The sequence below is a fragment of the Callorhinus ursinus genome, unplaced genomic scaffold, assembly GCF_003265705.2.
Source record: "Callorhinus ursinus isolate GAN/ISIS: 27379988/994484 unplaced genomic scaffold, GSC_fseal_2.0 scaffold8, whole genome shotgun sequence".
Taxonomy (NCBI): Eukaryota; Metazoa; Chordata; class Mammalia; order Carnivora; family Otariidae; genus Callorhinus; species Callorhinus ursinus.
This window is the reverse complement of record NW_027397070.1, coordinates 1028391-1053779: the sequence shown is the minus strand read 5'-3', so window position 1 is coordinate 1053779 and position 25389 is coordinate 1028391. Positions and strand designations below refer to the sequence as shown.

General features: G+C 40.0%; 1 pseudogene and 1 gene segment (V, D, J or C); both read right to left on the bottom strand.

Moving 5' to 3' along the window:
- Positions 1-25389, bottom strand: part of LOC112822597 (T cell receptor alpha chain constant-like) — a 387302-nt gene that overhangs the window by 341185 nt on the left and 20728 nt on the right.
- On the bottom strand, positions 13702-14648 carry LOC112822601 (PIN2/TERF1-interacting telomerase inhibitor 1 pseudogene; annotated as a pseudogene).

Genomic DNA, 25389 nt, shown 5'->3' with positions numbered 1-25389 from the left:
GAAGCCTTCTGCTTTCAGGCTTATGGAGACCCAAGAATCTCTTGCAAGGCTGAGAACTCTTCCTAAGGTCACCAAATAACCTTCCCACTCTAGGTCTTACTAATTCTAAGAGAAATGTCAAGAAACAATGACCTGCCCCCCACTGCTCTGGGACCTGGAGATCCTGCTCTTCTCTTCTGGCCACTTTCTCCTTCCTATTTCCTACCACAAACTCTCTTCAACCTCTACCACTTCCATAAACTGTATACATTCCTGACTAAATTTAGGTTTTTCAAAACAAGCCAGAAGATACATAGCTTTCTTGCCAGACATCATCACTTACATGTTGAGGCAGAGACACACCACTTGCAAACACAAATGAGAAGGAAGGAGAAACGCACAAGGAGAAATAAAATATAAACAAATACAGCAAAATAATGGCAAATTATATTTATGTGTACATATAAATAATATATATGCAAACCCCCACCCACATAAGTGTGTGTATACACTTTTCCATCATATCAAGGTATTAAAATTTATTAATACTCCAGTGTTCAACAGGCATCAGAGTATATCTGTGTGTGATTGGATAGCTGAACAGGTCATATGTGCTATGTTGTTTCAAAGTATTTCTCCCAGCTTTCTCTTTTTTCCCCCTACCCATCCTTTATCCTTGATCTGGGTATATGGGAGAATACACCCATGATATCATAAATTAAAAATACTTGGCTTAAATTTACAGCCAGGAATAGCCAGAACTTACTCTCCATAATGTACTAGGTGTGTGATTATAGAAAAGGTTATTTATGTTTTCTGGGCCTTCTGACAGTTAAATGAGATGTGAGCACGTTGTTTTATTGTTATATTGGGATGCACACCATGTAAAGGAAAAGTGGATACTTTGCAATAGAAAAGGGTTGTTTACTCTCCCATCCACCCCATTCTGAACTTATGGGCTCCTGGTATGGTGGTCCTGGCAGATCTGTGGTTACTCTGAGTCGTGGTTTACTGTTCAGCCTCATAATTTGTTCCTAGTCTTGACCTGCTACGTGACTTGAAAATTCTTGTGCTTGATCTTCGAAAGCTAAGGGAAAGCATAGTGGCAGAGTTCCACTTAATAATTAGTGATGTTCCACCTTGTATGAAAACATGTTAAGTGTTTACCAGTTACCTTAGATTGTCCTAGTGTAGTTCAGCATGTGTTTATGGCATTCATTTTGTGGCAGATAATCATAACTGGTAATTTTTTTTAAAGATTTTATTTTTATTTTAGTTGAGAGAGAATGAGAGAGAGCATGAACAGGGGGAGGGGCAAAGGGAGAAGCAGACTCCCCTCTGAGCAGGGAGCCCGACCTGGGGCTCCATCCCAGGACCCTGGGATCATGACCTGAGCCGGAGGCAGACGCTTAACCGACTGAGCCACCCAGGTGACCCCGTATCTGGGAATTTTTTAAGAGATGAAAGAATAAAGGTGTTTCTTCTAAGCAATGCTTTACATGTTTTCTGTTGTTTAGCGGAGTATTCTATAAACATGTATCAATAAGATCAAATCTGTAGATAGTGTTGTGCAAGTCTACTATATTCTTGCTGATTTCTGGCTACATATTGAGCACAAAGGGTCAAGGTCTCCAAGTGTAATTGTAGATTTGCCTATTTTTCCTTTCAGTTCTAACAGTTTTAGCTCCCAGTATTCTGAAGCTCTATTGTTAGGAGCACACACATTAACATTGTTATGTCTTCTTAGTAAATTGACCTTTTATAAGTATGTAATATCCCTCTTTATTTCTGTAATATTTCTTTTTCTGAAGTCTAATTTGTCTGACATTAATATAGTCTTTCCAGATTAGTGTTTGCCTGGATGTCTCCTTCAATACTTTTATTTTTAATCTATCTATGTCATTATATTTAACATGGATTTCATGGAGACAGTCCATATGTGGATTAAAAAACTCATACTGGCAATCTCTGTCTTCAAACTTCTTTAAATTTGTGTATTTAGACTATTTGTGTTTAATGTGATTATCGATGTGGTTAGATTAGGTCTATCATCTTATTTTTCATTTTCTGTTTGCATCCTCTGTTTTTGTTCCTCGGCATCCTATTATCTATTTGTTATTTGACTTTTTCTTCTTGTAGTACGTTTTTAGTGTCTTTGTAAGGATTGTAGTAGCATGCCTACTCTCTCATCTTTCACAGTCTATTTAGAATGATTTCAGTGCTTTAAGCAAAATATAGGAAATCTTACAATTGAGTAGGTTATTTTACCCCCTCTTTATTTTAGATGTCCTCCATTTTCAGACTTTGAAAACCCCACCAGTCAATGTTATAATGACTTGATTTCAATAGCCACACATATTTTAAGTAAGAAAATAAATTTCTTACATTTTACCATACTTTTACTATTTCCATTGCTCTCACTTTATTCTTAAAGTTCTAGATTTTCCTCTGGTTATCACTTCCCTTCAGCCTGAAGAACTTCTTTCAGGATTTCTTTTAGAGTAGGTCTGCTTACAGTGAATTCTGTTTTCCTTCTTTGGAGAATATCTTTATTTTACTATCATTTCTGTGGGAAATTTTCACTGGCTGTGGTTTTCAGGATTGAAAACTGTTTTTTTTTTCCCCATCAGCATTTGAAAATTGTAATGGGAGAAGAGCATGTAGAGTCTTTTGTGTGTGTGTGTGTGTGTGATAAATATTCTTTTTTTATTTTTAATTTTTTTAATTTATTTTAATTTATTATTTTTATTAACGTATGTATTATTTGGTTCAGGGGTATAGGTCTGTGATTCATCAGTCTTACACAATTCACAGCACTCACCATAGCACATACCCTCCCCAATGTCCATCACCCAGCCACCCCATCCCTCCCATCCCCCACCACTCCAGCAACCCTCAGTTTGTTTCCTGAGACTGAGGGTCTCTTATGGTTTGTCTCCCTCTCTGGTTTCGTCTTGTTTCATTTTTCCCTCCCTTCCCCTATGATCCTCTGTCTTGTTTCTCAAATTCCTCATATCACTGAGATCATATGATACTTGTCTTTCCCTGATTGACTTATTTTGCTTAGCATAATACAAGGGGCACGTGCACCCCAATGTTTATAGCAACAATGTCCACAATAACCAAACTATGGAAAGAGCCTAGATGTCTATCAACAGATGAGTGGATAAAGAAGATGTGATACACACACACACACACACACACACACAATGGAATAATATGCAGCCATCAAAAAATGAAATCTTGGGCACCTGGGTGGCTCAGATGGTTAAGCGTCTGCCTTCGGCTCAGGTCATGATCCCAGGGTCCTGGGATCGAGTCCCGCATCAGGCTCCCTGCTCAACGGGAAGCCTGCTTCTCCCTCTGCCTCTCTCTCTGTCTCTCTCTCTCTCTGTCTCTCATGAATAAATAAATAAAATCTTTGGGAAAAAAAATGAAATCTTGCCATTTGCAATGACATGGATGGAACTAGAGCATGTAGAGTCTTATAGGCCACTGTAAGGACTTTGACTTTTTACTCTGAGAGAAATGGGTTTGCAAAGGTTTGGGTGTTATGATCTGACTTATGTTTGAAAGAATCACATTGGCTGCTTGTTATGGACTAGTATGTGCCCCCCACCAATTCACTTGTTGAAACTCCACCCCCTAATGTGATGATAGTAGGAGGTGGGGTCTGGGGAGATAATTAGGATTAGGTGAGATCATGAGAGTGGAGCCCTCATGAGTGGGATTAGTGACCTTATGGTCGTCCTGACAGAGCTTGTTCCTCTCTGCTGTCTGCCACATGAAGATGCATGGAGAAATGGCAGCTGCAGTCTGGGAAAGAATCCTCACCAGAGCCCAACCATGCCGGCACCCTGATCTCACACTTCCAGTCTTTAAGTCTGTGAGAAATAAACTTCTATTGTTCATGAACCACCCAGTACCAATGGTACTTGTTATAGCAGCCCAAACTGAGTAAGACACTGCTGTATTAAGAAGGAACTGTAGGAGGACAAAGAGGGGGACCATCAGAAGCCTCTCAGTCATTCATTTGAGACATGGGGGTGGCTTGACCAGGGAAGTATAGTGGAGGTGGTAGCAGTGGTCAGATTATGGGTCAGTTTTAAAGATAGGGCCACCTGGATTTCTTGGTGGATTAGAGGTAAGCAGTAAGAGAAAAAATAAGAATCACAAATAACCAGAGATACTGAAAGAGTGGAGTTGTTAGCAGTTGAAAAGCAAAAATTAATGGGAGGAGCATGTTGGAGGTGAATTCAGAAGGTGAAAGATCAGAAGTTCAGTGTTGCTCACATTACACTGAAATGCTGACCCTCTAGAATGCAGTAACCCCGTCCTTACAAGTCTCTGTTTGAGGACTTGTCTACATGACCCAGTCGTTAAAGAAGAAACACATTGAAGTTGCTCTTCATCCTCAGGAGCCACACACTCCCCGGAGCTCTCTTCCTCCATCCTGCTCACTTCCAGCAAACGAGAGAGCTTGCTAAAAACAAACAAGTGAATCTCTGAAAACTGCCGTGTCTCAGGAGGTTTGTGTTCAGCTCTCTCTGCAGTCCAGGCACTGTGTCACTCACAGCACAGAAGTGCTTGGCCGTATTGCCCCAAAGGGCTGGGGATTTCTTCAGGTGGAGGGACGTTTCATTCTTCTTAAATTCAGCCTCAAAACCTTTGACGCCTTTAACAGGCTGTCTCCTGACATGTACGTCAGGAGAAGCTGGAGGCCTTGGTTGGGGTGCTGCACGTACCAGATGAGATTAGGAGTTGCCCCATAGGAATAGTTGCACCTCAGCACCAGAGTGGCTTCTTCAGAGACCAACACGTGGGTCTCAGGCTGGGTACTGACTGGACGCTGGTTCCTCCTGAAACATCAATGTCAGTGAGACCAGGACAAGCCTACCTAAAATGAGACAATGTCTCCATTCAGATTCCAATCAGAACGATGTTTCTGATATGGAGGCAGGAACATGAAATACATTGTTACTTACTCACTGTGAAGAGTGTTCCAAGCAGCAGAACTGTCATTGAGAACATAGCTAGGCAGTGAGGAAGCTGACAGCTATGCTCTGGAAGATTTCCCCTTCGGAGCAAGGAGTGTGCCAGACTATGCTGAGTCCTTGTAACTGGGAAAATCTGAGATTTCAGAAATCCCTATTCAAAGGCAAACTCTAGATGGGGCGCCTGGGTGGCTCAGTCAGTTAAGTGTCTGGCTTCGGCTCAGGTCCTGATCTCAGGGTCCTGGGATTGAGTCCCGCATCGGGCTCCCTGCTCAGCGGGGAGTCTGCTTCTCCCTCTCCCTCTGCCTCTCCTTCCTGCTCGTGCTCTTTTGCTCTCTCTCTCAAATAAATAAATAAAATCTTGAAAAAAATTAAAGGCAAGTTCTAGAGACAGTCAGTAAGAGATGCTTCCTTGACAATGACTGTTCCCGGCATTGAGCCTACTCAGAATGTGGGCCTCAGTGAGCTGTAAGGTAAGGAGGCTCACAGGAGTGAGGTAGAATTTTATGAGAAGAGGCTTTTCCAGTTTACACAATACTGCCTTCTGGGGGTCAAATATAGAAACAAATTCAGTCGAGGTTTTGGTGCCTCCTCTTTTTCCTGCTCCCATCTAGACTTGAATTTCTTAGCATTACAATCTGATGAGAGTGTTTTCAAGGGTCTATTTATCAAGAGGCTGTTTTAATCTTATAAATTAAGTGGTATTATTTAATCATATGAAGTAAATAGTATTACCATCCTCATTTTATAAACGAGGAAACTGAAATGTGGAAGGAAGTTTGTAATTTCTCCAAGGTTACAGTAAATGACAACTGGAATTTGTCCCATTAGTATGATTCAAGAATCCATGTTATTAACCACTGACAATTTACTACTGTGGTCCTGTAGAGTAGATATTATCCTCACGTAGTGAAGGGAAATCAAATTTTTATGAAGTTAAATAATTTGTCCAAGGACAATACAAGAACAAGAATCTGATTCTGTTATACTCCAAGGCCAGCTCTTCACCCACCATATTATCTGTGATATGGAACTATCTTCAAGAGGAGGTGTAATTTCACCAAGACAGACACCCAGAGCAAAACCCGGAAAAGAATAGAAACTAAGGGAAATCCCCCAAGGAACCCAAACACTGAAGAGATGGACAGTGGAAATCATAACAAAGAAACCTCAAAGCATAGTCCAGAGAGGTAAGTGGCAAATCATAAATGACTGGTGTCCAGAAAGAGAAGGGAAAAGGGGTTTTAAGAACAAAGGAATGTCCGACAGAGCAAACCTGAAGAAATGTCTACTAGGAAGGTGATGACTGAAAAGTGTCCATTGATTTTTAACACACAAAGATCTTGCTTTGAGCCTTTTCAGCAGAGGCTAAACTGCAGTGGGATGAGGGATAGCGATGGGACAAGGACAAAGGAGATTTGAGTATAGGAATCTCTTTCCAGAGGCTGAACTCTGACGGATAGGAAGGAGACATGGCATTAACCAGAGGAAGCTGTTGAAGTGGTAATTGAGTTTTTAAAGATTAGGATATGTTTACATGCTTTTGGAAAGAATCTCAAGGCAATGGATCACAATTCTGAGGAGACAGATAAGATTGGAATATGGGGCGCCTGGGTGGCTCAGTGGGTTAAGCGACAGCCCCCGGCTCAGGTCATGATCCTGGAGTCCCGGGATCGAGTCCCGCATCGGGCTGCCTGCTCGGCAGGGAGTCTGCTTCTCCCTCTGACCCTCTTCCCTCTCATGCTCTCTCTCTCTCTCATTCTCTCTCTCTCAAATAAATAAATAAATAAAATCTTTAAAAAAAAAAAGATTGGACTATGGACCATAGGTAGAAGGACCAACTTTTGGTAAGAGGGGACATAGTTATTTCCAGTTTTATTGGAAAGGAGGACAGGATTGGCTTAGATTGCAGCAATTTTTTAGAGCGTGAAGGCGGAAAGTTGAAATGTCTATTAATTTCTAATGGAATCTTATTTGTTCTTATAAACAGAAACTAAGTGTCTCCCAAGAGAGCGAATGGAGGAAGTTCTGGGTTAGGAAGTCTGGGGAGTGTGAGAAATTTTGAAATAGTCACTGTAGGAAATGACAGTGGGAGATGATTACAGAGAAGAAGAATATTTTCCTGGCAACAGTGGGGGCCTGGTTAGTGTTAAAGACGACAGCATGTTTTAATGACACCAGTCTGCACACTTGTGTGATTATCTTGAACTTTGCTTGTCAGATAAAGTATACATTATAAGAAGGCAGATATTTATCTATAATTAGGAATTAATAAGACCACTGATAGGACACAGAATTGGGGCAAGAATTGGGTTAATGACTAAAGTTTGATTGAAGTAGGGCCATGGAATTCAGGTGTTATAGATAAGCAAATAAAAAATAGGAGCTGCCTGGGTGGCCCAGTCAGTGAAGTGCCTGACTCTTGATTTCTGCTCAGGTCATGATCTCAGGGTCATGAGATCGAGCCCTGTGTGGGGCTCTGCAGTGGGGCTCCGCACTGAGTGTGGAGCCTACTTGGGATTCTCTCTCTCCCTTTCCCCTCCCACCCCCACTCACTTCTCTCGCTCTCTCGCTCTCTCTCTCAAAAAAAAAAAAAAGCCTCTGAGAAATAAGATGACAGTAAAGGGATCCAGGAACCAACTCTCATATATAGTCAAAGAACAAGCAGTGGATGTGACTGAATCTAAGCATGTGAGGTTTTAGACCAGATGTAAGATTTCACTGGTGGAGCAGTATCTAACTGGAGAATTACCATGGGATATTTCTAGAGTGTGGCCATGGGAATTAATGGCTAAAGGGGATTCCAATTAATGGTCTTTACAATTGATGAGTTCAGGCTTTCTCTGAATGGTCCATTTGAACATTTAAGTCATGTGGTATTCTAGACTACACTGGAATCCTCCTGTGTTATAGCCTTCAATATATAAGGAAGAGTATCTGGTGTTTATAAATATGCAAAAATAAGTGGGAAAAGTAGGAGTGAGAGGTGTAGAGACAATGGTCTGGGTTTTGTGGGTGGTGGTGAAGAGAGTGCCATTCTTTCTAAATCTGAGGTGTTTTAGATGAGGGAGAATTAGGAGCAACCAAAAAAGAAAGAGTCACGCTTGGTTAAGGCATATGGAAAGACTTTCCACAGGGGCTACTGGATGTCTGTTTGCAACAGAATGGGGACTTAGAGGCCACAGTAGAAAATTTTCATGGGAAGGTAAGAGGCAGTTAGGTCAGCTTAGAAAATAAAATGGTCAGATTCCCTGGGGAATCATTCCTCTCTGGAAGGAGTAAATCACAGGGAGGACTGGATGTGCTTGTGAGGGTTCCTAGTACAGAGAATCATGGCCACAATAAGGTTAGCTGGTGCTCGTCTCTCAGCTGAATCAGCTCTCATACACAGCATTTCATCCCACTCCAAAATCTGCATCTGCTTATAGATAGAAGCTCTAGAGGAAAGTATGTCTACCTCACATTCAAAACCCATGTGGCAGAGCACACACCTGGAGCACAATCCAAGTTCCACTACCACTGCCCTCATTGCTTATACATAATTGCCAGGATCTCTGCAAAAGAAGCCGTAATGTGCGGAGAGACTCTGGGTCTGGTTGACTGTAAGTCTTCTTTCTTTCTCATCTATTCCTGTTGGTATTAAGTAGCTGACTCCCCTAATTTCTTTCTGAACATTATTCCTCTCTTATCTTCTCTTGCTTCATATTTAACATGAAGTCCAAAGCTCTCTTATAGATGCCATCTGTCAACACGTTCCTCTCTCTTCCATTTCAACATCCTGCCAAATCCAAAGACTGGTTGAACTCCCTCAGACACTATCATCACGAACTGGAACCATGTACTAGATTCTAGGGTACAGTTAATTATGGCAAAGATGTTGGCCAACAAATCCTATTGGGCACATAATATGCCATGATGCCATGGGAGTCATTTCAGGTTATGGCAGGTTTTGCTCGTCCCCTACAAATGGCGAATTTACTTCTTCATCCTTCTAAACAGAACCTTGATGTTCTTTTAGTTATCAATATTCCTAGATAAAAACACATACCTTTGCCACTTGGGGTTGCCACATACTCTGTACAGATCAATAAGATCTAAGTATCCTGCAAGATTTATGGTACTTTCCTATTTAATAGATTTTTCTACTCTTTCTAACTAATCCAAACTATCAACAGCCAGTTTCCTCCGTACTACATATCAAGAATCAAAAGTTCTACATTTGTATTTCAGATAGAGGAAAAAGACCATTGTCACATTTCTCATCTATGGCCTTTTAATAGTTTACCTGTGGTCTGAAGTTATGTTTGGTTAACGAATGTGTTCTTACTCAAATATTCCAGGCACAAAAATAGAAAACTGGAATGAAAACACCTGAAATTTTAGTTTTAGTTCACATATCACCTTATAGTGAATATGAAGCTATTGTATCATTTTAAAGTTTTTACTGGAGTATAATATACACACAAGAAAGTGTAAATATATCACAAGTGTACAACTTGATAAATAATGTATTTCATTTACTTTCAAAAAAGCAATAGAATTTGATAAAGGCTAACACCTTTGCATGACAAATACCCTCAGCAATCCAGAATTAAAAGAGACATTCCTGAATCTGATAAAAGGTATCTATTACCCAAAGTCAATATTATTCCCCTTAAAATCAGGAACAAGATAAAGAGATACACTATCACTACTTCTATTTATTATCATACTGGAGATCCTGGCATCAAGTCAGGAAAAGGAGATAAAATGTACAAAGTTTGGAAAGGGAGAAGTAAAAGACACTTTTATTCATAGATGATGCATTTGTGTATGTAGAAAATACAAAAGAATCTATAAACACACTGTAAGAACTAGGACCAGGAGGTGAATTAAAGAAAGTCACTAAACACAAAAACCAATTTTATTTCTGGATTCCAGCTAAAAGTGTTGGAAAATAAAGTTAAAATGCCATTTATGAAATACCTGGGAATGAATTTAATGAAGGTTTGCAAATGCCCAAGAATAAAAACTACAACCCATTATAATAAAGAGAATTAGAGAGAACCTACTTAAATGAAGAGGATAACAAACAAATCTGAAGACTCCATGTTAAGATGTCAATTGTCCCATATTGACTCATAAATTCAACACAATCCCGATCAAATTACCAGGAACCCTTTTGGTGGAAGTTGAGAGGCTAATTCTAAAACTTATGTGGAAGCACAAGGATCTAGAATAAGCTTTGATTAAAAAAGAGAGAGAGAGAGAGAGAATGTGACCTGCATTTCCAGATTTCAAAACTTATATGAAGCCTTAGTAATTAAGCAGAATGGTCAATTGGTATGAGGATAAAATAAATAGGTTGGGAAACAATTAAGTGCAAGAATACCCCATACACATATACTGCCAATTGATTTTCTCCAAAGATGACTATTGTGAAAATTAATAAATGAAACCTTACTAAATAAAATAGAGTTAGGAATGTTGGCAGTAGAGGCCCAACTACGCGTAGTCAGTTGCACCTAGATACTATTTACTATACCAGCAGGAGGAAGAGAGACTTTCCTTTCCGCCCAGAATAGCCCAGCCAATTGGAGACAGTCACAACTCAGCCAATGAGAAGCTGTTATACTTCAAATTCCCATTTCCTCCAAAAGACTTTTTTTTTTAAATAACAACCCTCCCACTTTCCTCTATAAAAGAATTCCTCTCCTTTGTTTTGCAGACTTGCCTATGGTTTTTACCATAGATTGCTTGTCCCAGATTTCAATTCTCTGCTATTCCTGAATTAAACCCATTTTTGCTGGTAAGATAACTAGCAGTTTCATTTTTAAGTTTAGCACTATATAATTCAGTGGAGGAAAGGACGGTCTATGTAGGATAAGTGCTGGAGCAATTGGCTACTTGTATTTTTTTTTTTGCCCATTTTTTTTATTATGTTATGTTTATCACCATACATAACATCATTAGTTTTTGATGTAGTCTTCAATGATTCACTGTTTGCGTATAACACCCAGTGCTCCACGCAGAATGTGCCCTCTTTAATACCCATCACCAGGCTAACCCATCCCCCCACCCCCTTCCCCTCTAGAACCCTCAGTTTGTTTCTCAGAGTCCATCGTCTCTCACGGTTTGTCTCTCCCTCCGATTTCCCCCCCTTCATTTTTCCCTTCTTGTTATCTGCTTCTTCTTCTTTTTTTAAACATATAATGTATTATTTGTTTCAGAGGTACTGGGCTACTTGTATTTTTTAAAAGTCTCCTGATCTCTCCTTCGCCAATACAAAAAGTTAATTCTAAATGAATAAGAGATCTAAATGTGATAGGTGAAACTATAAAGCTTCTAAAAGGAAACAGAATTTCTTTATGACCTGGGGGTGGGCAGAGGTTTCTTTGAAAGTGCACACACAAAAAAACACTAACCATAAAAGAAAAAATAATAAATTCCACTCCTTAAAAATTATGCTTGGAGTGCCTGGGTGGCTCAGTTGTTAGGTGTCTGCCTTTGGCTCAGGTCATGATCTCAGGGTCCTGGGATGGAGCCCCGCATCGGGCTCCCTGCTCTGCGGGAAGCCTGCTTCTCCCTCTCCCACTCCCCTTGCTTGTGTTCCCTCTCTCGCTACCTCTCTCTCTGTCAAATAAATAAATAAAATCTTTTTAAAAAAATTATGCTTATGTTCCCCAAATACATCATTGAGAGAGTGAAAAAGCAAGTTACAGACTAGGCTAAAATATTTGTGCTATATGTATCTGATAAAGAACTTGAACACAACTAACCTTGCCTACAATTTTTTAAATAATAGAAATAAAATAAATAACCTACAATCCAAGAAACATGGCAAATGATGTGAAGTGATGCTTATCAAAAGAAATAATCCAAATGGCCAATAAGCTGAGGAAAATGTGCTCAACATCATTACTCAACAACAAACTATAAATTAAATCCACAATGCCATACCACAGCACACACACTAATATGGCAAAAGAATTTAAAAGAATGACAAGAACTTTTGCTTCTGGAAAGATGCAGTTGTCAGGAATTTTATTTTAGCCATTCTGATGGGTGTGTAGTGATATCTCCTTGTGATTTCAGTTTGCATTTCTCTAATTGGCTAATGATGTTGAATATATTTTCTCGTGCATATTTGTCATCTGTATATCTTTTTTAGTAAAATATTTTTTGTCCATGTTCTGATGAGATTGTTAGATTTATTTACTGTTTAGCTTTGAGAATTCTTTATATATTCTAGATACTAGTCTTTTGAGGGATATATGGTTTGCAAATAGTTTTTCTCAGTCTGGAGCTTCTTGTCTCTCTACCCTTTTAAAAAGGATCTTTTTTGCAGGGCAAAGGATCTTAATTTTGAATTTACCTCTCTTCCTCTCTCTCTCTTTTTAAACTTGTATGGACTGTGTTTTTGGTGTCAAGTCTAAGAACTCTTGGCCCAGATTTACGTATCAAAAATTTTGTCTTATGCTTTTTCTAAGAGTTTTACAATTTAACATTTTACATTTGTCTGTGATCACCTCAAGTTGATTTTATTAACTTAGTTTTTATGAAGTGTGAAGCTTAAATCAAGTTTCATTTTTCTCACCTATGGAGGTCCACTTGCTCCAGCCCCATAGATTGAAGAGCTTATCTTTCTTCCACTGAATTTCTTTGGCACTTCTGTAAAAGAAAAAAAAATTCAGGGGCACCTGGGTGGCTCAGTCGTTGAGCGTCTGCCTTCAGCTCGGGTCCTGATCCCAGGGTCCTGGGATCGAGCCCCACATCAGGCTCCTTGCTCTGCAAGAAGCCTGCTTCTCCCTCTCCCGCTCCCCTGCTTGTGTTCCCTCTATCGCTGTGTTTCTCTCTGTCGGATAAATAGATAAAATCTTTGAAAAAAAAATTCAGTCGGGTATATTTGTGTGGATCTATTTGTGGGTTCTCTAGTTTTTGCACTGATCTGTATGTTTCTTTCTGTACCAATAACACATCATCTTGATTTTACTGTAGCTATAGCTTGAAGTCACATAGACTGATTGCTCCCACTTTATTCTTCTTTTCTCAAGATTGCTCTAGTTATCCTAGTATTCTACATTTTCATATAAATTTTAGAATAATCTTGCATATACATATAAAAAACGCTGCATGGATTTCAACAGGAACTATGTAAAATGTATATATCCTTCTGGGGAGAATTGATCTATCTACCATTTTGAGTCTTTTAATTTACAAAGACAGGATGTGTCTTCATTTGTCTTCTTTGATTTCCTTCATTGGCATTTTGGAGGTTTCAGCACAAAATTTTGATATATGTTTTGTTAGGTTTACACCTAGGAGTCTAGGGTCCTTTTGAAGCATTGTAAATGGCACTATATTTTTAATTTATGTGTCCACATGTTCACTGCTAGTATATAGAAATTCATTTGATTTTTGTATGTTTATCTTGTATCCCATGACCTTGTTGAACCCATTGAATAGTTCTAGGATATTTTTTGTATATACATTGGGATTTTCTTTTCTTTTTTTTCACAGTCTAAAAAGAAATTTGTTTGTTTATGAGAGCCATGATTTGGGACATTAGAAAGTTCTCCAGGGATGTGTTGGGAAAAATGTGGTGAGAGGGCGAGATTCAGCAACCCATGAGCATGTCAAAAGATGTGCACAAACTCTCTTGGGTGAACTCTGCTCTGACTTCAGGCCAAAGGTGTTTGCTTGCAGGGCCCTGACAGCTGAATGGCTGGAAGGCCCTGTCTCGAGAGAATTTATTCGGAACCTTTCTTCTTCTTTGTCTTCTTCACTGGTATGTCGTGCAACGTAGTGTCCACTGCTACCTCAACTTGCTTTTGTAGCTTTTTCTTTTCTCTCCTTTTTTTGGGCTTTGGGGTAATGTCCTGGTCATCAGGGGGCCACACACAATCCTCTCCATCCTCAGCAGAAACACCAGAATTCTCATCCCAACAAGGGTCTCCGAGCTGCCGTTCAACTTGGTCTCTCTTCTTCTTGGCCTGGGGTTCGGTGTAAGTCTCCACATTTTTATCTTTTGCCCCTTTCTTTCTCTTCTTTCCCCTTTTTCTTTCTATTCGGTTCTCTGCAACGTCAGGCCCTGCTGCTCTGACCTGTGGCTTATTCTTTAGCTGCACCACCCGCTTGGCAAAGTACTCCTGGATGGTGAAGGCACTGGTCGTTGTAGTGGAGGATACATTCCCATCTGGAGTGGCAGGGCTGGCATCATCACGCTCAGGAGTCTTCTTACTCTGTCTTTTCCCAAAAATGCAGTCAAGATCTGTTTTGCTCCGAGATAATAGATCCTTCCCTTTTGTGAATTTTGTATAGTGAACACGGTTTTTGGAGATTTTGGACTTTTCTTCAAGGCTTGAAAGTCTTCTTTTCTTTGTTGTCTGAGGAGTCTGTTGTTTCCTGCCCATGGCAAGTGTTCAGCTCAGCCAGAAGCTGGTTAAAATCATCCTGATGAGCAATCCAGTTATCTTCATCATTGATCGTAGCTCCAAGTCCCAGGTGGTTATTTTTAACTTGAACTTTAATATGATTTGTGGCTCCTTGCTCCTGAGCCCCTAAACCCTTTCCTTTAGACCACCCCATCTTCTCTAGCATCCTCTGGCCAAACTTGGAATCGTTACTGCTTCACGCAGTGTTTCTTGGATCCACAGCCCACTTCTGCTTCCGCCACAGCTCAGCCAGCATCGACATGTCCAGAGCCTGGAGCACCGCGAGTCTCCGGACCTGAGCGGTGGCGGCAACCGAAGCAGCCCGCTCGTGAAGAAGCTAGAACCACGGGACTCCTACATTGGGATTTTCTACATAGACAATTACATTATCTACAAAGAGTGGAAGTTTTACTTCTTTTCTGATCTATATGATTGTCTTTACTTGTACTTGTTTTATTGCACTGGTTCGAGCATCTAGCGTTATGTTAAATGAAACTGACATGTGTGACTATCTTTGCCTTTTTCCCGATGTCAGGGCAAAAGTATATAGTATTTTACTGGTGAGCACATTATTAGCTGTTGAGGAAGTTCGCCACTACTCTTATGTTTCTCAGAGTTTTTACCATGAATGACTTGAATTTTGGCAAAAAAAAAAAATTCTGTATAGATTAACATGATCATGTGATTTTTCTTTTTTAGCCTGTTAATGTGGTGGGTTCCATCAATTAATTTCCAAGCATTGAAGCAGACTTGAGTCCCTGAAAAAAATCCATTTGCACTTGGGTATTATTCTATTTATATATTGATGAATTCTACTTTCTAATATTTTGTGAAGAAATTTTGTGCCTATATTCACAAGGGAAATTTCTCTGCAGTTTTCTTTTCTATATGGTCTTCGCCTGATTTTGGTATTGGGGAAATACTACTTCTTAAAATGAGTTAGGAATTACTTTCTTTCTATTTTCTGGAAGAAACTGTGTAAAATTCATGCTAACTCTTCAAATTTTTAATAGAATTCTCCAATTAAGCCATTTGAGCCTGGAGATTTATTATTATTATTATTTAACATTTAATTTTTCACATTGTGACCAGCTTTTTTTTTTAAAGATTTTTATTCATTTGAGAGAGAGAGAGAGAGATAACAAAAGAGAGCAGAGCAGGAGGGAGAGACAGAGGGAAAAGCAGGCTCTCCGAGGAGCAGGGAGCCAGATGTGGTAGTCCATCCCAGGACCCTGGGATCATGATCTGAGCCGAAGGCAGAGAGTCTAACCAACTGAGCCACCCAAGCACCCCATGACTGCAGCTTTCTCTGACTGTTTGCTCAGGAGAGATAAAGACGGGCTGCTCCTGGAGCTCTACAGCAAGGTTTGGGGATAGGTCGCAGGTGCTCTGAGAGCACTGTGCCCCGCGCAGAAATAGGTTCCTGCATCTGCAGTCTGGGAGGGCTCCATGTGCAGGGAACTGTCCTTTCTAGTCTCTCCAAACCGAGCTGTCAGTCTTTCTTGCTTCACTTCTCCACCCTTAAGTAATGTGATCAGGAGAACAGGACCACCCCCAGGCCTTTGCTTATACCACTGTAAGCTGTTTAAAGTGATTGAGGAATTGCAGTAAATTGTGAAGTCCTCTCCTCGTAGAAGCAGAAATTGAGGATTTTGCTTTATCTCTTGTCCATTTATTTCTGTTAAAAAAAATGGGAGGCATCAGAGAAAAATCAGATTAGATCCCTATTCTCTGAGCTACAATGGCCTCTCTCTTGTCTAATTTTGTCCTTCTTTCCTTGTCTCCCTTCTCCAAGTCCTGTTATCTTTCTCCTTTTTCAGCCCACCCCCCCCCATTTTTTTGCTCTTAATCAGAAAACCTCATTCCTGCAGATGCCTGCAGATAATATTCCACTGTGTTGGATTCTCAGGAAGCAATCAGGGAAATCTCAAACTCACGTGATATTTGCATCCATAAGATCAACATTAGTACTGTAAGTAACATCTCTTTCCTTCCTCTTCAGAAAGAGTGGCTGAATCCGAGTGCTCCTAAATGCGTTTCCCTTGTACAAGCGTCTTCCAGACCCAAAGAAATGTAGTCTACCATTACCTTTTGAAAAGGAAAGGGAAAGAAGTGACTGCAGTTTTAGACAGCCAATCCGACTGTTTTTCTCGGCCGCTTTCAGAGGAGGGTCTATATTTACAGATGTTGCCTCCTTGTGGCTGGACTAAAAAATTGCTGATTTTATAACCGATTCCTTTATACACTGTTTTCCAATTCAAATGGTATAAATATTTGTCAAGGCTTGGGGAAACGAGAGTTTACTGATACTGATATTGTTTAGGCAGGAATACTTTGTCTTTTAAAAATGGATCCTGTGATTTAAAACTGGGGTGTCAAAAGGAAATAAAAAGTTCCATTTGTCATTTCCAGTTTCATCCAGAATCATGTGTGCATGCTAACAGAACATACAAGGTAACAGATATTTTAATAAATGTGGAAAAGACTCATAATTTTTGTTAGATCACCCATGATCTCAAAGTAGAAGATAAAAAGTATCCAATTCTCTGTCATCATACAGATTATCCTGGTTGTTTAATTATCTAATTTAGAGGTCATCTCTATTGTCCCACTATGTTACTTTCCCACATATCAGGGATTTTTAAAAAATTGATATAATTTGTGAAAAAGGTCTTAACCACCAGACATGAATTTCTCTAAGAATGCTTCCATAAAACACAGCACTTGGGTAAAATAGCTCCATACGGTTCCACAGGTTGTCACTCTCACCACAGCACTTACTGCCCTGTCGTATAATGATCTGTTCATTGTCTGAGCTGCCTTATATATCTTGAGGGTATGTGTACTGTATCATCCTCAACAACTTTGCTGTCCTATATGGTAGCTATTAGCCACACGAGCCTACTTAAAGTAATTAAATTAAATAAAATTTAAAATTTAGTTTCTCAGTTGTATGAGCCACATTTTAAGGGCTTAATAACCACATAGGGCTAGTGGCTAGTGGACAGCACAGGTATAGAACATTTCTACCATCTCAGAAGGTTCTGTTGGACAGTGCTCCTCCAGAGTGTGGGGTCTATGAAAGCAAGGAATTTTGTCTGTTTTGTTCACTGATGAATCATGAGTAAAGTCCCTGACATGTGGTAGTCACTCCGTCAATATTTGTCTTTGTTCATTGCCATGTTCCCAGAAACTATTCTAACACCTGGCAAAGAGTGGATACTGAAATGTTTGTTAAATGATAAATAAATGTGTATGTTTGCATATATAATATGTGAAAGTTTAACTCAAAATTTTCCAAAGACCAATCTAAATGTACCCTTCTGTGAAGGTAAACAATCAAGGGTTGGTTGTAGCTATTTAGAATGTTAGTTTGGGGGGATGCCTGGCTGGCTTAGTCGGTTAAGCATCTGCCTTCAGCTCAGGTCATGATCCTGGGGTCCTGGGATCGAGCCCCAGGTCAGGCTCCCTGCTCAGTGGGGAGTCTGTTTTTCCCTCTGCCCCTCCCCCTGCTCATGCTCTCTTTCTCTCTCTCTCCCAAATAAATAAAAGAAATCTTAAAAAAAAAAAGGAAATGTTACTTTGGGGAGAAACTGTATTTTTTTCCCTAGGTCTACCATAACAAACTACCACAAATGTGGTGGCTCAAAAGAACAAAATCTTATTTACTAACAGTGCTGGAGGCCAGAAGTATGAAATCAAGGTGTCAGCAGGGCAGTGCTCCCTCTGAATGCTCCAGGGAAGGATCCTTCCCCGCCTCCTCCAGCTTCTGGTGTTTCTAGGCATTCCTTGGCTTGTGGCTGCATCACTCTAAACTCTACCTCCAGGAAGAATGTGTCACAAGGCCTCCTCATCTGTGTGTCTCTTAAAAGGACACTTGTCATTTATGATTTATGACCCAGCTGGATAAGCCAGGATGATCTTATGTTGCTATTCTTAACTTAATTACATTTGCAAAGGCTCTTTTTCAGATAAGATCACATTCACAGTTTCCATGGATTAAGATGTGGACTTATCTTTGGGGACCCATCGGTTTGCCCACTATAGGGGCTCTAATGTCTTTGAAGTAGTACCATGTAAATGTTTTCATAGTAGAAATCTCAACACTTCATTTAGAGTCACAGGTGGATCTGAATTTGAATCGAAACATAATACAGAAACAGAACAAGAAGCAGTTTCAGGGTGTGCCAGAAAATGAAAATCCCATGGGTTAAGATAAACCTTTTGGACACACACACTATTGGGATATTTTTCCTTCATAGGAGTGTTGGACTTGGGTCTCAAAATGAAGACAAAACTATCAGTGCTATGGTAGTGAAGACTCCTTCCCATCTCCAAAGAGCAGAGAGTCTGGAAGGGGTATCTGTGGGTGTTTTCATCATTCTGTCGCAGAATGTTACAGAAATGTAATCTGGCACCGGGAAATCTGGCGCAGGAGAAATCTGCTCTTCCCCAACACACACCGTGGTCTCTGGTGTAACGTTTCTCTGGGTCCTACAGCCTGACATAAAAATTTGCTAAGTTAAGAGAAGAGGACCTGACCATGCATTGGCTTAAGGAGTAGAAAGAATCTCTACATTCCTGGTAGGAAATGCTTGCACTGAATATAAATATAAAGTAGCAAATATTCTTGTTAAAACAATCAGAAGGGAGGACAAATTCAAGAATATTTATACTAAAATGTTATGTGTTATCCCATGAGAGGACATCCTTCAGATAAGAAATCAATAATGCTGTCTAAATTTGGACGTGTTGGATGAGTAGACTTGTGTGCATTTGACAATGGGCAAAGTATAATCTGGGCAAAGGGGCCAGCATCTGCAAAGGCACAGATTTAAGAAAGAGTTCAGTGTGCATAAATGGTTAGGCTTTTTAAATGGCTGATATGCATCTGGAGTACATAGTGAAAAAGTGGGGGAAGGCAAAATTAGAAAATAACTAGAGGGAGTCTCTGGGTGGCTCAGTCATTTAAGTGGCTTCTTTCAGCTCAGGTCATGATCCCAGAGTCCTGGGATCGAGCACACACCACCCTGCCCGGTTGGGCTTTCTCTCACACTCTCCCTTTCTCTCTCTCTCTCTCAAATAAATAAATAAAATCTTTTAAAAAATAAATTTAAAAAGAAGATAACTTAGGGGAAAACCGTAAATGGCCTTCTATCTTTTAATATAGAATTGATCTTTACAACTTCTGATGGTTCCTCATTACCCAAAGATTAGCAAGAAGTGACCTAATCAAATATATATCTTATAATAATTCTAGTGGCGGCTTAAAAGAAGTAGAGACTAGAGGCAACAGATGATTAAGAGGCTGTAGCAATCATCCAAGTGAGAGGTGCTGAACGCCTGAATTAGGACAGTAGCAGGGTTATAGAAATAAGGAAATTGCTCTGCGTGCTACTTGAGAGGTCAAATTGACATGACCTTGAAAATTACTGGATATGTAGTGTGCTTCATTAGCACTCTGGTACCTATCTGTCATAAAGAATGTGTTTATTCCATTAGCTTTTTGGTAAGATGCCCCCAATATCCATGCTTCCTAAATCCCATGCTCCGCTTCCACAGTGAATCTGGGCAAGCTTTGTGACTCACTTTTGAGTCACAGCTGAACCCAGCGTTCCAGGCATTCTTTAAGGCTCCAGACATGTCAGTGAGCAATTTGGGGTATTCCAGTCCAGTCGAGCCCCAGATGTCGCATGGAGCAAAAGTAGTATGAGATAGTAAGATGGTAGCTGTTTAAAACCATTGAGTTTTGGGGTGGTTTGTTATGCAGCAAACTACAGGGGCACCAAAGTCCTTTGCAGATTCTTGTTGAGGACTTAGGGGAAATTGGCAAGAATTAAAATGTGTTTTTCAACTATCTGATTCCTGATGGTCTCTAATAGCTCAACGTGGAACAGCTGCCTATTTCACCAAACTTCTTTTTGAATATGGTCCTTGTGCTCCTGCTCTGGCACAGAAGATGTGTTCGGGTGTAATGTGAGTTCTGGGTCTCCACAGCACAAGAGCAGGTGGCTGATTGCTCATGTTGGGGCCCTACAATAAACAGGGAGACGTAAGGTTTTCTTGTTCAATGACATTTTTATACTTCACTTGTTCTTCTCATTCCATTTACTAAACCCTAAAAAACAAACAACCCCCCCAAAACTGTGGGGCTATTTACAAGAGCATGCCAGTATTTCTGTGAATAATCAAAATTTAACAGACTATTTTCAATTTCAGAGCAATTTTAGAACCCAGAGACTGAGAATTTTGGTTCATATTTCCTTGGTTACACATGACTTTTGTAAAGATATGGATATTTTTTGTAAGGACTCTGCAGTCCGGATTTACATTTTCCCCCATACTTATAACAATAGGTTTTCCAAATTATGTGCCACTGTATCCAGGAATTGACCACATGTGTGGAAAGAGTTTTCTCGCCTCACATCCAAAGACAAGCAAGGGGCCCAAGTAAGTTGGAGTCAGGGGCCAGTTTCAAGTGGCATTCTATTTGGAAGTGTAGTGTAAATGTAGCCAATTTCTCTATATTCTATGACACAGAAAAGCCTGTGAAGTCTTGTGTTGCAGCAGTGCACAAATGAACCAAACTCTGTCCTTGACGACTTTCTGTGCCTTTTGTTTCTACCAATTCAGTTAGCTAAAACCACAGGATCATTACTGAAAATATGAGAAATTCCTACCATTGATTTTTATGCCAATAATGATGGAGATCTAGTTTGGGAAGCTGACCCGCAGCTGGAACAGTGATTGATCTCCTGTGTTGTTTTACCCTACCAACACTAGTGTGCAAAGGACTGTAGGTTTTCCTCACTCGGTGTCATGCTACACACTTCCCATTCTATTACACACATGCCAATAACATAAGAGATTCAACTATTCCCAGTCAGATGGTCAAATAGATTTATTACTACCTTGTAAATGATTTTTGGAAAAACAATCTTTCCATATGTATGTCTCTTAAACAAGGGTACAGTCTGAGGGATTTGTATGTATGCAATTCAAAACTGTTTACAGAAGATGTAGTATTTTTGTTACACATGTGATAATGACAGTAATGAGATTTCAAAAAAAAATCTATAAAAAGAAATAGAGAGAGAGCAATAGTAGCATAATTTGAGAAGCTGGACCAGAGCTGGATAGGCTGTTATTAATGTGGATGACAGGAGAAAGCTGACAAGTAGATGAAGAGGCCCAGAAACAAGTTAATTCATGTTAACAAAACCCAGAAAGGTTCCAGAATTAGAGGCCTCTAAAGTACCAATGGGGTATTAAACTGGTGGATTGTTTGGAAATCTGTAAAATAAGCAAGCACCAGATATTTTACCCATCTCATGTGCCTGGAAATTACAAATGAAGAACATCTTAGATCATCATAGAGTTCAGGTACTTATCACAATCACAGTGTAAGCTGGAGGATAGACCAAGAGCCCTAGTGAACGTCCCTTGTCAGTGCTCTTTTCAGATTTCACAAGTGATTTTTTTTAAATTTTTTATTGTTATGTTAATCACCATATATTACATAATTTGTTTTGGTGTACTGTTCCATGATTCATTGTTTGTTCATAACACCCAGTGCTCCATGCAGAATGTGCTCTCCTCAATACCCATCACCAGGCTAACCCATCCCCCCACCCTCTTCCCCTCCAGAAACCTCAGTTTGTTTTTCAGAGTCCATCATCTCTCCTGGTTCGTCTCCCCCTCTGACTTACTCCCCTTCATTCTTCCTCTCCTGCTATCTTCTTCTTTTTCTTTTTTCTTAAAATATGTTGCGTTATTTGTTTCAGAAGTACAGATCTGTGATTCAACAGTCTTACACAATTCACAGCGCTCACCGTAGCACATATCTTCCCCAATGTCCATCACCCAGCCACCCCATCCCTCCCACCCCCGACCACTCCAGCAACCCTCAGTTTGTTCCTGAGATTAAGAATTCCTCATATCAGTGAGGTCATATGATACATGTCTTTCTCTGATTGACTTATTTCACTCAGCATAACACCCTCCAGTTCCATCCACGTCGTTGCAAATGGCAAGATCTCATTCCTTTTGATGGCTGCTCACAAGTGATTTTTAAAAACTGGAAATAGCCAGGGGGCCTGGGTGGTTCAGTGGTTAAGCAACCAACTCTTGATCTCAGCTCAGGTCTTGATCTAAGGGTCTGTGAGTTCAAGCCCCCGCATTGGGTTCCATGCTGGGCGTGAAGCCTACTTAAAAATAAATAAATAAATAAAATGCAAATGGTCCAAAATGCAAATAGCCACATATGAGAAGAAATGAAATCCCCAAATGTTCACGTAGGGGGAAGGTTGAACTGAACCAAAACCAAAACCCTCCATGTGTTAATGGAGGCAGCATTGCCTGTTCTGGTATGAAACGTGCAGATCTCCATGCCAGGAGTGAGAAGAGGGCATATTCACACTCCCCCTTCATACATGTGAAGAGATGAAGAGATATGATAGGATGACTAGTTCTTAAGATGTAGCAACAATGAGGAGTAAATATTGCCCTAGTTTAACCAGATTATTTTAGATAGGGTGGAGTAACCATCTAGTTCATCTGGAATCGGTTATGCCAAAAGAGGAGGCAAGGGATCTAACTTAGTAATATGACTGATATATTGGTGGGAGTTGAGGTTAGTGTTGCTTAGTAACAGTCCAGTTAGGTGAGGGAGCTACAATGACTAGAAGGCTTGTTTATCTATGTCTGCTCTTTCCCCTGATTACTGAAAACACTGTAATTCAGTGAATTTGCCTTTTCCACCTACACATAGCTCTTTAAAAAAAAAAAGACTTCTTTTATTATTTATTTAAGAAAGAGAGACAGGGCACGAGTGGGAGGGGCAGAGGGAGAGGGAGAGAGAATCTCAAGCAGACTCTGCTCTGAGCACAGAGCTGGACCTGAGTCTCGATCTCACGACCATGAGATCAGGACCTGAGCTGAAACCAAGAGCCAGTGCTTAACCAACCACTCAGGTGCCCCACTCATGCTCTTGTCAATGCTGGTGCCAGAGCAGCACCAGCCATGGGTTTTGATATGGGCTGCAGGTGCCTGAAGAGCACCGTGTCATAGCACAGAGGTATATGACTGCATCTTCAGGCTGGAATCCTTCGATGTACAAGGAGCTATAACCCTCCTGTGTATTAAGAGTGGTTTTTACTCGTCCTTTCTTCTTTTCATCCCCATTTAAAGTAACTGAGAACAGGAACGTGGGGCTTTTTGCAGGTTCCCATCTGTACCACTGTAAAGAGTAAAAACTGCTGGAAGGAAAACGGCAGGTGAAATTGGTGTTCTCTCCTTCCTGAACATGAAGCCATGGAGGATTCTGTTCCACATTCAATACGCTGCCCACTCCTGTTGAGAAAGACAGGGTCAGACATAGAAATTGGTCTCTCTACAGTTTCCATTTTCTTCACACATTCCCAAGTAAAACCTAGGGTGTCTGATGGCATCTCCCCCCTTCTCCGTCACCACCCACAACTGTTCAAAATGTGTTCAGCAATCCAAGGACTTACCGCCAAGGTGAAGCCACAGGATTAGCAGTGAGGCTACCAATGGACTCCTCTCCATTAATCCTGTGCAAGAATCTCAGCAGAGGAATGTTCTGCAGCCTAGATCTGTGGAATATTCTGCTTCAGAAAAGAGAATTTTGCATCTTGTTGCCCAGCCAATCAGAGACAAGTTCATATAAATGTCTTGGAACACACCAACCAACTCTGCCCTAGATTTAGTTTCTTGTGGTTCAAACACTGTTTTCTTGATGCCAGCTTCACAAACGTTGAGGAAATCCCCCGTAGGTTTGTAACATAAAGAGAGCTGACAACTTTGCAGAAGGCTGCTTCATCACGGACTGCCATTATCCAGCTGCAGAGAGAGTTGCAGGTGGCATAACAATCTGGGGTACGAAAAGCACTTTGGTTAGAAATCTTTCTATGAATTTTCAAAAAAATTTTTAGAATTTGCAAATCACCCCAAATTGAGGATGTGCATCCTTACTAGGTGCTAAATTACCTTTTTGCTTAATTACATTATTCTAATACAAAAGTCATGCAAGAGATATTATTACTCCCAATGTACAAACAAGGAAACTAAAGTTCAAAGAGATTAAGTAATTAACTCAGGGTCAAACACCTAGTAAATGGCATAATAAGAATCAGAACATATATCTATCTACCTATCTGGAGTCTATGATGTTTGGAATCTGTCATGCCACCTACATTTGTGATGCCCTGTAAATGGTTTAGATGTTAGAGAATATATGTTCTAAAAATAATGGGAATCAGTATTGCGATTATTTTTCCTAATAGCCAAAAATGTGGGAACAATTCAAATGTCCATCAGCTGGTAAATGGATAAATGAAATGTGGCATATTCATCAAAGGAATACTATTCAGCAATAAAAATGAGTTAAATAATAAATAAAAATATAAATAAATGAAGTTAAATACTACTATATGCTTCAACATAGATGAATATAAAACTATGTTAAGGAAAAGAGCCAGACACAAGAGTGAACATATTGAATCCTTCATTATATTAAATGTTCAGAAGAGGAACACAGAAAGAGATAAAGGAGATCAGTGTTTGACTGGAGCCAGGGGTGGAAATAAGGATTCAATGTAATTGGATATGAAGGATCTTTGGGGGGTGATAAAATGTTTAAAATGTTTAAAAATGGACTATTGTAATGGTTTCACAAACCACTTATGGTATCGATAAATACAGTATAGTACTGTGAATGTATTTTTTTCTTCCTTATGATTTTCCTGATAACATTTTCTTTTCTCTAGCTTACTTTTGTAATGATACTGTATATAATACATATAAGATGCAAAAATCTAGGTCAATTGACTGTTATCAGTAAGGCTTCTGGTCAACAGCAGGCTCTTCGTGGTTTTTTGGTGAGTCAAAATTTAAAAACACGATTTTCAGTTATGTAAGGCTCAGTGTCCCCAACATTCGTCTTGTTCAAGGGTCAACTGTTATTTCATCTTTTGCACATTTAT